Here is a 10,889-nt window from a genome sequence, read left to right as displayed (position 1 = left end):
AGTCCTTGCAGTTGACTGGCCTGGGTAAGTCCCTCGCATTGACCTGCCAACAGCAATCAAGGCTGAACTACAAGAAAGGGTGTACTCAGCCTACATAAAGGGCACATCTTGAGTACCCAGCTTGGGTAATAGGGGAGGCTGTGCTGCAGGACCCTACAGGACACCTACTATATTAGGCCATGCTGCCAAGACACGGAATCTTAGGAGCCCTATATAATACATAGAAACAAACACAGGGAGGCTGCCAAAGTGAGGAAACAAAATGAATGGCCCAAATGAAAAAATAGATCAAAACTCCAGAAAAAGAACTAAACAAAACGGAAGTAAGCAACCTATCAGATGCAGAGTTTAAAACACTGGTTACAAGGATGCGTAAGGAACTTAGGACTTCAACAGCATAATAAAGATCCAGTCATAAACAAAGGATACAGTGACTAAAACAAAGAACAATTGACAGGGAAACAACAGTAGAGTGGATGAAGCTGAGAGTCAAATCAATGACTTGGAACATAAGGAAGCAAAATACAACCAATCAGAACAACAAGAAGAAAAAAGAATCCAAAACAATGGGGATAGTATAAGCAGCTTCTGGGACAATTTCAAATGGTCCAACATTCACATCATAGGCATGCCAGAAGGAGAACAGAAAGAGCAAGAAATTGTAAATCTATTAGAAAAATAATAAAAAAAAACTGTTTTAATTTGGTGAAAGAAACAGACATTCAAGTCCAGGAAGCACAGAATCCTAAACAGGAAGGATGCGAAGAGGCACTTTCCAAGATACATCATAATTGAAATGCCAAAGGTTAAAGATAAAGAGAGAATCTTAAATGCAGCAAGAGAAAAGCAGTTAGTTACCTACAGGGGAGTTCCCATAAAATTGTCATCTGATTTCTCAAAAGAAACTTTGCAGGCCAGAAGGGGTTGGCAAGAAATATTCAAAGTCATGAAAAGCAGGAGTCTATAGACAAGATTGTTCTACCCAGTAAAGCTATCATTTAGAATCAAAGGGCAGATAAAGAGCTTCCCAGACAGGAAAAAACTAAAGGAGTTCATCATTAGCAAACAATTATTTGAAAAGTTAAAGGGATTTATTTAAGAAAAAGAAGATCAGACTTCCAGCCAAGATGGTGGCATAGCTAGATATACTTTGCCCCCTTGCACAACCCAAAGAAGGGCAACAACAAATTTAAAAACAAAAAATAATCAGAACTGCCAGAAAATCAAACTGAAGGGAAGTCTGACAAACAAGGAGCTAAAAAAGAAACATTCATCCAGACCAGTAGGAGGGACAGAGATGGGCAGCCTGGGTGGAGAGGACGCGTGGCAAGGTGGCAGCTGGAGCACTGGCCGAGGAGGTGGTGGTTGGCAGACTGTGTGGTCCCACATTTGCAGGCAGATAAACCGGAGGAACAGCTGAGGAGTGAGACAGACCGAGCAACTCTCAGTTCCAGTGTGGGAAAGGAAAGCCTCAAAAGCTCTGGAGGTTAAAACCCGTGGGGGTTGCAGCAGCAGGAGAAGCTCCCAGCCTCACAGGAGAGTTCATTGGAGACACCCACAGGGTCCTATAATGTACACAAACCCACCCACCCAGGAAGCAGCACCAAAAGGGCCCAATTTGCTTGTGGGTAGCAGGGGAGGTAACTGAAAGCTGGCAGAGAGCTGAGCAAGTAACACTGTTCCCTCTCGGACCCCTCCCCCACAGACACCATCACAAAACAGGGACCTGGGTTGTCCCTCTCTAGTGAATACTAAGTCTCCGCCCCTTCCAATGTAACAGGTGGGCTGAGACAAAGAAATATGGCCCAAATGAAAAAACAGATCAAAGCTCCTAAAATAGAACTAAGCCATAAGCAGATAGCCAACCTATCAGCTACACAGTGCAAAACATCGGTAATCTGGATGCTCACTGAATTGGTTGAGTATGGTCATAAAATGGAGGAAAAAATGAAGGCTATGCAAAGTGAAATAAAGACAAATATACAGGAAACCAACAGTAAAGGGAAGAGAACCAACAGTAAAGGGAAGGAAACTGGGACTCAAATCAACAATTTGGAGCAGACGGAAGAGAAAAACATTTAGCCAGAACAGAATGAAGAAACAAGAACTCAAAAAAATGAGGAGAGAATTAGGAACCTTTGGGACAACTTTAAATGATCCAACATCCAAATCATAGGGGTGCCACAAGGAGAAGGGGTGAGCAAGGAATTGAAAACTTATTTGAAAAAATAGTGAAAGAAAACTTCCCCAATCTGGCAAAGGAAATAGACTTCCAGGAAGTCCAGGAAGCTCAGAGAGTCCCAAAGAAGTTGGACTGAAGCAAGCACACACCAAGGCACATCATAATTAAGTCACCCAAGATTAAAGGTAAGGAGAGAATCTTAAAAGCAGCAAGAGAAAAGGAGACAGTTACCTGCAGAAGAGTCAGTTGATTTCTCAGAATAAACCTTGCAGGCAAGAAGGGACTGGAAAGAAGTTTTCAAAGTCATGAAAAGCAAGGACCTACATCCAAGATTACTCTATCCAGCAAAGCCATAATTTAGAATGGAAGGGCAGATAAAGTGCTTCCCAGATAAGGTCAAGTTAAAGGAGTTCATCATCACCTAGCCCTTATTATATGAAATGTTAAAGGGACTTATCTAAGAAAAAGGAGACCAAAAACTATGAAGAGTAAAACAGAAGGTAAAGGGAGGGGTAAGAATAGGGGGAAAAGTACAGGGAATAAGCAGCATAAAAGGTAAGTATAAAATAGGCAGGTGGAGGTTAATAGTAGTATAGAAAAGGAGAAGCCGAAGAACTTATATGTATGACCCATGGACATGAACTAAGGGGGGGAATGCTGGAGGGTGGGGTGGTATAGGGTGGATGGGAATAAAGGGGAGAAAAAAATGGGACAACTATAATAGCATAATCAATAAAATATATATTAAAAAAGAAAAAGAAGATCAAAACTATGAACAATAAAATGGCAATAAATACGTATCTATCAACAACTGAATCTATAAAACAAACAAAAACAGAGACAGAATCATGGATACGGAGAATATTTTGGTGATTGCCAGATGGGGGAGGGTGTGAGAGAAAGGGTGAAGAGGTGAGGGGATTAAGAAGTACAAATAGGTAGTTACAGAATAGCCATGGGGATGTAAAGTACAGTATGGGAAATGGAATAGCCAAGGAACCTGCGCATAACCCTTGGGCATGAACAGCGGTGTGAGGATTGCCTGAGGGAGTGTGGGGTACTGGGTAGAGGCGTACAAAGCGGGAAAAATTGGGACAACAGTAATAGCACAATCAATACAATATAATTAAAAATAGTAAATACACACACTTTTGTAACTTGCTTTCTAAATGTACAACACATTATATGCAATGTTGTACAATACTAAAATAATGTACAATATTGTAAGAATTGTTCCTTGTCATTTACTATTGTCCAACATTTTTCATTTTAATGCCTTTAGAATACCCATTGCATGATTGTAACATAGAGCATTTAATCAATCCTTTACCACTGCACATGCAGATAGTTTACAAGTTTGTTGTTTTCGAAGAAGAGGTTAGCTATCATAAAAAATTCATCATGTATTACTTGTAAACATCTAAACCTATCCTTGCACTTACATTCACTTAACAAGTCCAAGAGGCCTATGCTAGGCACTAGGAGTCACTAAGAGATGAGTAAAACGTGGTCCCTGTCTTCAAGGAGCTCATAACAGAATGGCAGAGACAGGTAAGACAACAGCAGGCAGTGATGAGACAAGATAGAACAAGTGACCACTACGGTAGGCAGCTTCTTCTTCTTCTTTTTCTTTTTGTTAGATTCTTTTCCTCTGTTTTTTTCTTTCTCTCCTTCCCCTTCTTCTCTTCTTCCTTGTTAAAACAAGCCCTTTAACATTTGTTGCAGTACTGGTTTAGTGTTAAACTCCTTTGTGTGTGTGTGTGTGTGTGTGTGTGCTGGTTTAGTGTTAAACTCGTGCGTGCGTGCGTGCGTGCGTGCGCGCGCGCGCGCGCGTGTGTGTGTGTGTGTGTGAAGCTCCTTATTTCTCCTTCAATTTTAAACGATAAACTTGCTGGGTAAAGTAGCCTTGGTTGTAAGTCCTTGCTTTTCATCACCTCGAATATTTCACACCACTCCCTTCTGACCTGAAGTGTTTCTGTTGAGTGATCAAATGCCAGTGTAATTGGTGCTCCCTTGTAGGTTACTACCTGCTTTTCTCCTGTGGCTTTTAGGATTCTCTCCTTGTATTTAAGCCTTGTCATTTGAATTATGATGTGCCTCACTGTAGACCTTTTTGGTTCCAACTTGCTTGGGACTCTGAGTTTCCTGGAGTTGTGTGTCTTTTACCTTCATCAGATTGAGAAAGTTTTCTATCATTATTTCTTCAAATAGGTTCTCGATCCCTTGCTTACTCTTCTCCTTCTGGTATTTCCATGATGTGGATGTTGTTATGCTTCATGTTGTTCAAAATGTTTCTTAAGCTCTCCTCATGTTTTAAAAATTATTTTTTCTTTTTGCTGCTCTGTCTGGGTATTTTTTTCTACTTTATCTTCTAAAACACTGATTCGACTCTCTGCTTCATCTAATCTACTCTTTATTCCTTCTAGTGTATTATTTATTTCAGATATTGCATTCTTTATTTCTGACTGGTCCTTTTTTATGGTTGCTATGTCTTTTTTCTTGCTATTGAGTATCTTTATAATCATTACTCTAAACTCTATCTCATAAATTGCTTGCCTCCATTTTGTTTAGTTCTTCTGGAGAATTCTTTGTCCTTTCATTTGGAGTCTGTTCCTTTGTGTTCACATTTTGGCTGCTTCTCTGTGTTTTCTGGTAGGCAGCTTCTGACAAGGTTCTGGATGACCTCCACCTCCTGGTATTGATGATCTTGTGTAATTCCCTACCTGTGAATATGGGCTAGACCTAGTGAAACACTTCTAATGAATGGAATATGACAAAAGTGATAGGATGTCACTTCTCTGATTAGGTTACAAAGGACTGTGATTTCACCCCTGCTAGCATGCTTGTTCTTGCCCCCTCCCTCTTTCGCTTGCTCTGTTGAAGCCAGCTGCCATGCTTACGTGATGGAGATGGCTACGTGGCAAGGAACAGAGAGAGGACTCTGGCCAGAAGCTCTTGAGGAACTGAGGCCTCAGTCCAACAGCCTGTGAGGAAGTGAATCCTGACAATGATCATGTGAGCTGGGAAACACATTTTTTCCAGCTGAGCCTTAAGATGACTGAGGCCTAAACCATGTCTGCATTCCTGATCCTCAGAAACTGTGAGATAATGAATGTGTGTTATTTTAAGCTACTACAATTTGGAGACATTTGTTATGTAGCAATAGATCATTCATATACAGTGGAGTGGCACAAATTAGCACAGGGTATGATTGGTACACATGTGAAAAGGAGGCACCAAACCACTGTGGTGGGGAAAGGCTACATCTGGTAAAAATTCTGAGAGGAGGGCAGGCTTGCATCACATTTTATTGGCTAGAGAGGCCTTAGGGGAAGGAGGGAGAGAAAGCATTCCCTGGCAGAGTTTGTAGAACAATCATGTTTTATGACCATTTCCCAAACTGATACCAGCTTATTTGTTGCACCCTTAATTAGAGGTGAATTTATTGAGAAAGCAACAGAGTTTAAGATCCAGTGCCCTGGCCTGCACGGACCCCTTCCAAAGTCCAGGAAGGGCAAAGAAGTTTTGTGGTGATAATTTTGCATTCCTTTTCTTGAAGAGGCCACCCGACTTCAGGCCTCTGTCTCAACGGACCTGCCAGGATACTTCCACTGCCCTACTGCTCACCCCTTCTGGTCTGCAGAATAGACTCACCAGTATATTTCTTCGTATTTTATTTGGCTCTGGCTCTTTCAAAACTGTTTCTCAGCAGTGCCCAGCGTTGCCCCTCCTGCCTTCACTTCCTTAACATAAACAATCTAAGTTCTGTATTCTTTTCTCCAGGCCCTATTTCCTAACTCATTAATCATTTTTACTGCTATTTTTGAAGCCACTCATAGTTTTCCCTTAGGTAGTGGTGCCCAGAATGGATGTGTTTTTCTAAACAGCGAGTCTGGCTTCTGGCCAAATGGCATCTGAGCAAGGCCACTTTGGAGCTGGCTGAGTCCCAGGGACAATCCCTTTGTCCTGTGTCACCCCACACCCAGCTTCAGAATGACTACAATTCAGAGAAGTAAAAGGAACGACCAGGGAGAGGCAGAAGTGGTTATCAGAAGGGCGGAGCCCTGATCTTTCCTTAGGGGTGGGGCCTCTCTTTTAGGATACTGGTGGTGGTATTTGAAGATGGTGATGGTCTGCCAGAGTAAAGGAAACTGACATTATGCATGCCTACTCTGTGCCAGGCACATGGGCTTTCTAGCCATTATCTCATGGAATTCTCCCTTTGTCTCTGAAGTTAAGAGCAAGACTCTCCATTTTACAGCCGAGGAAACTGAGGTTCAGAGATGAGAAGTTGTGTGCATGGCTTACAGCAGGTGCAGGATCCTGCCCAGTGGATTTGAGAGCCCAGGCTCCAGCCCCGTCTTCACAACCCCCTTTCCTTTATTTATGCTCTCAGAGGCATGTCCCCTACATTCAAGTTCTAGATAAAAATTGGTGGGCATGCAGCAAAACTCCACCTGGAAATAAGTTTAATGAAAAAGTCAGGGAGACTAAATTTTGTTTCTGGAAGATCTGTCTAAATGAAGAAGATCCACCCATGAGCTGGAAGCCCTCCCAGGGTTGGAATTCACTTCCATGGAGAAAAAACAAAAAACAAAACAAAACAAACAAACAAAAAACTTGACAAAAAAAGAAGACAGATGATCTAGGCCCCAAACCAGGAAGTGGTTAAGAGGCTTGACAGACTATATATAACAAGGTGATAACAATGAAAGTAATGAAAATAATAACTACTGTTTATCAAGCATTTACAAAGTGCCATGCACTGTGCCACATGCTTGCTGCTTAAATTAGTGCATCTTATCCTCACAACAGCCCTACTAAATAGGTAGCATTATCATTCCTGTTTTTAGATTGGGAGCCTGAAGATGAAGCAACTTACACACAGGTAGGCAGTGACGATGTAGGGACTTGCACCTCGGTGCATCTGGCTCCAAAGCCATTGTTTTTAACCATTAGGCTTCAGTAGGTCAAGGAGATGTGAGTGGGAGAAAACTAATACCTGTAGAGGAAGTTAACACGGCCAAACGGGGGTTAACAAGTGCCATACCTTGGGAGGGTGTGGCAGAAAGGAGGCTAGGGGTCTCCAGACCCAGTTCTTGTGGACAGCAGGGGTAACTCAGGGGACCCTCCAGCTAGCAGTTGAGCACTGCTAGAGGTGTCTGCAAAGGAATCTCCTGGATCCAGAGTGGGTGGGGATAAGCAGACTCTCAAAAAAATCCATTGACCACTCTCGGGATTGGCTCAGAAACTTGAGCGGGGCGTGGCTTTTGACTCCTGGATGCTGATTTGAGGCTGGACCAGGAAACTGGAGCTGGCTCACCCTCCCGGTGCTACTGTGCTGGAGTCACACACCTGTGTTTGGAATCTTGCCCCTCTTCCTTCTGGGACGCTGGCTTAGTGACTTAACAACCTTGAGCCTTGAGTTTTCTGTAAAGTGGGGATGATCAGAGTAGTATATATAGCCAAATAATAGAAAATAATTGTGCTGTTGGGAGAATTCAGTGAGTTGATGGTTGTGAAGGACTAACAGTGCCTGGGTCAGTGGGTGCCTGGTAAACGACAGCATATTATGGTGAGATTCCCTGCTCAGTGGAATAGGTGACGCTCTTTCTACTTTCCATTTACTTTCACCTCCATTGCCTGCTTTGGTAGGAAAGTGAGACTGTATCCCAGGGAGCGAGTCAATTTAATGCCGCTCTCGCCGTTTATTTATTCAAACTCTGAATGCTTTTTATTGTTTTTTTGTTTTTGTTCACAGCTCATCCCACAATTTTTCTCTTTCCTGGCAAATATTAAACTGTCATATAAAAGCAGTAGATTTTTCATGCTAGAAATTTTGTCTATGCCATTTTTCTACATCTTTGTAGAAAAACATCTTTGTAGATAAAACATTGTATCACCTATGGTTCATTGGTTAAAAACATCAGTGACCAGTTATACTTTTAATGACAACAACAGCAAAGATATGTTCTTGGAGAGATGACAGGGCTCACTGAATAGAAAAGTGAACATCAAGACTTGGAAAAAGCCCACAGGGTAGCTCCAGTGATATAGGTAGCAGTGGTATGAGCAGCCTTTCCAGGCACTGTCAGATGTGCCTTGTGTTAATTTCCCCAAGGTGAATTTCTTCCAAGGGAGCTCTGATTGACCTGACTTGGATTGTGCATCTACCCATCTTGTTCAGGGAAGGAGAGGGCACTTTGATTGAAATTCATCATAAGCAAGCATACACTGGGGGACAGCAATGCCCAGAAAATAAATGGAACTGCTATTACCAGAGACACGTATGTATGCTGGCTGAGCACAAACAGCAGGTGTCCTCTGTGAATACTGGTCTTTGCTGAAATATCAAGATTCTGAAACTCTCAAGTGTTCTCCAATATGCAGAATGGTCAGAAGAATAAAACAATGAACACATACATACCCTTCATTTAAATTCAACAATTGCTAATATTTTGCTACATGGGCTTTAATTTCTCTGCGCATTTTTTAATTTGATGAACTATTTGACAGCTATGGACATTATGGCCTTTACCCTTTAAATATTTCAGGTATTTCCTGAGGACAACAACACTCTCCTACATATCTGCAATACCATTACCGCATCTAGGAAAGTTAATAAATATTCCATAGTATCTTTTAATAGTGAGTTTATGTTCAAATTTTCTCAAGTGAGACAAGAATGTATTTAATACATCCTAACAACCCTGAGCCAAAGCCTTCCTGTGGGTGTATACTGGAGCAAATAAAAACAGTTTTCAAGATAAATAAAGGCAGCTCAATGGATAAAGCTCAATTGAATGCTATAATATAAATGGAGATGGCCCTCGCAAAGAATAAGAAAAATAGCCCAGGCTGCTGTGGCTCAGTGGACTGAGTGCCAGCCTGTGAACAAAAGGGTTGCTGGTTCAATTCCCAGTGTAGGGCACATGGCTGGATTGCAGGCTGGGTCTCCAGCAGGGGGCTCGTGAAATGCAACCACACATTGATGTTTCTCTCTCTTTCTTTCTCTCTTCCCCTCTCTAAAAATAAATAAATAAAATCTTTAAAAAATATGAAAAATAATGAAGTAAAGATATTCACAGCCTACAGGCTCACCATCAATCTTCAATCAGCTTAGTTTGTTTTACAAAAAAAAAAAAAAAGACTATGAAATACTCACAATAACAAGCCATTAGAATAGGTACAATCATACTTGAACTCTTAAAACTCTTTCCCACAGGTTTAGTATGTTTAACAGCTATTTTCTTTATCATATAAAAAGAAAATTAAGTGGTATTGGGTAAATTTCTCTTTCATTCAAAAGATTTTCATATTTATGACATCTAGAATTTGTTGGTATGAATAAATTACTGACCATTCAATCCTTCATAAGAACCATATGAAATTTTTTAAACAGCTTAATTGATGTGTAAGTTGTGTATGCAGTTCAGCCCACCGTTATTATTCAAGTGTATATTTAATTTAGTGAGTTTTCCAATGTGTACAGTTTTATTACAGCTACCACAATTATATAGAGAATTCCAAAATGTATATTTCTATACTCCATCAGTACTGATTTATCACAAGAAAAAAAATACACAAACAAAACAAATGTTTATGCCATCATGTAAAGACTGTGCATTAAATGTTTGGGGTAATATTTTCCAATATTGAATTCCCAAGATTTAAGTATCCAGTATATATCTGATAAAAATAGTTTTCACTACCAATGTAAAGTAATACTTTGTCAAGGGAATGTTAATTGTAATTTTGTTTCAAAAGATAATTTATTTTATAAATTTTAATTAAAAATAAAATTTGACCTTTATATAAAAAATAAAAGAATTTGTTTTACAGTTTGGTTGTTTTTTGTCCAATGAAGATTGAATCAGAGATTACTCATTGCACTTGGTTGTTGGGTCTCTTTATTCTCTTTAATTCCCCTATCATTTTAAATTTTTAAATGCCATTGACATTTTGAAGAGTCAGGCTAGTTGTTTTGTAGAAAATTTTACATTGTTTCTGTTGTACGGCTTTTTTTTGTACAGATATTTTATTGTGGTAAAATATACATAATATAAAGTTTGCCATTTTAACCATTTTTTAAGTATACAATTCAGTACATTAGCATTAAGTACATTGGCATGTTGTACAATCACCACTATTATCTGTTGCCAGAACTTTTTTAATCATCCCAAACAGAAACTCTGTACCAATAACAACTCCTTATTTCCCATTCTCCCACCTTGCTGGTAAACTCTCTTCCACCTTCTCTTTCTCTGAATTTGCCTATTTTAGGTACCTCATCAAGTGGAAACATATAATATTTGTCCATTTATGTATGGCTTATTTCAGTTGCTAAAGAAACCAGGTGATATACATAAAAGTGAATGTTTCCTCAGGAACTCTCTGGTGACCATCAGACAGATAACAGTAGTGGCAATAGGTCAAAGTTACTCTGACAATGGCCAGGGTCTATGTTGCCGCCTTTGAATCTAGATATAAGCTCTATGATGGCTTTGATCAAATAACTAGGATGGACATGATGTTGTATCAGTTTCCAAGCTGCCCTGAAGAGAATGGCAGCTTCCAAGACCTGTCTATGGAGCCTGAGCTGCCATGTAAGAAGTTCAACTATCCTGATGGAGAGATTACGTGGAAAGGCTCCGAGACTACAAGGAGAGTAGAGCGGCTGAATCCACTCTTTCAGCCATACCCATCA

The sequence above is a fragment of the Pteronotus mesoamericanus genome, unplaced genomic scaffold (genome assembly GCF_021234165.1).
Source record: "Pteronotus mesoamericanus isolate MK-2021 breed Mesoamerican mustached bat unplaced genomic scaffold, CSHL_Meso_final contig_221, whole genome shotgun sequence".
NCBI classification, from domain to species: Eukaryota; Metazoa; Chordata; class Mammalia; order Chiroptera; family Mormoopidae; genus Pteronotus; species Pteronotus mesoamericanus.
This window is presented reverse-complemented; position numbering follows the sequence as displayed.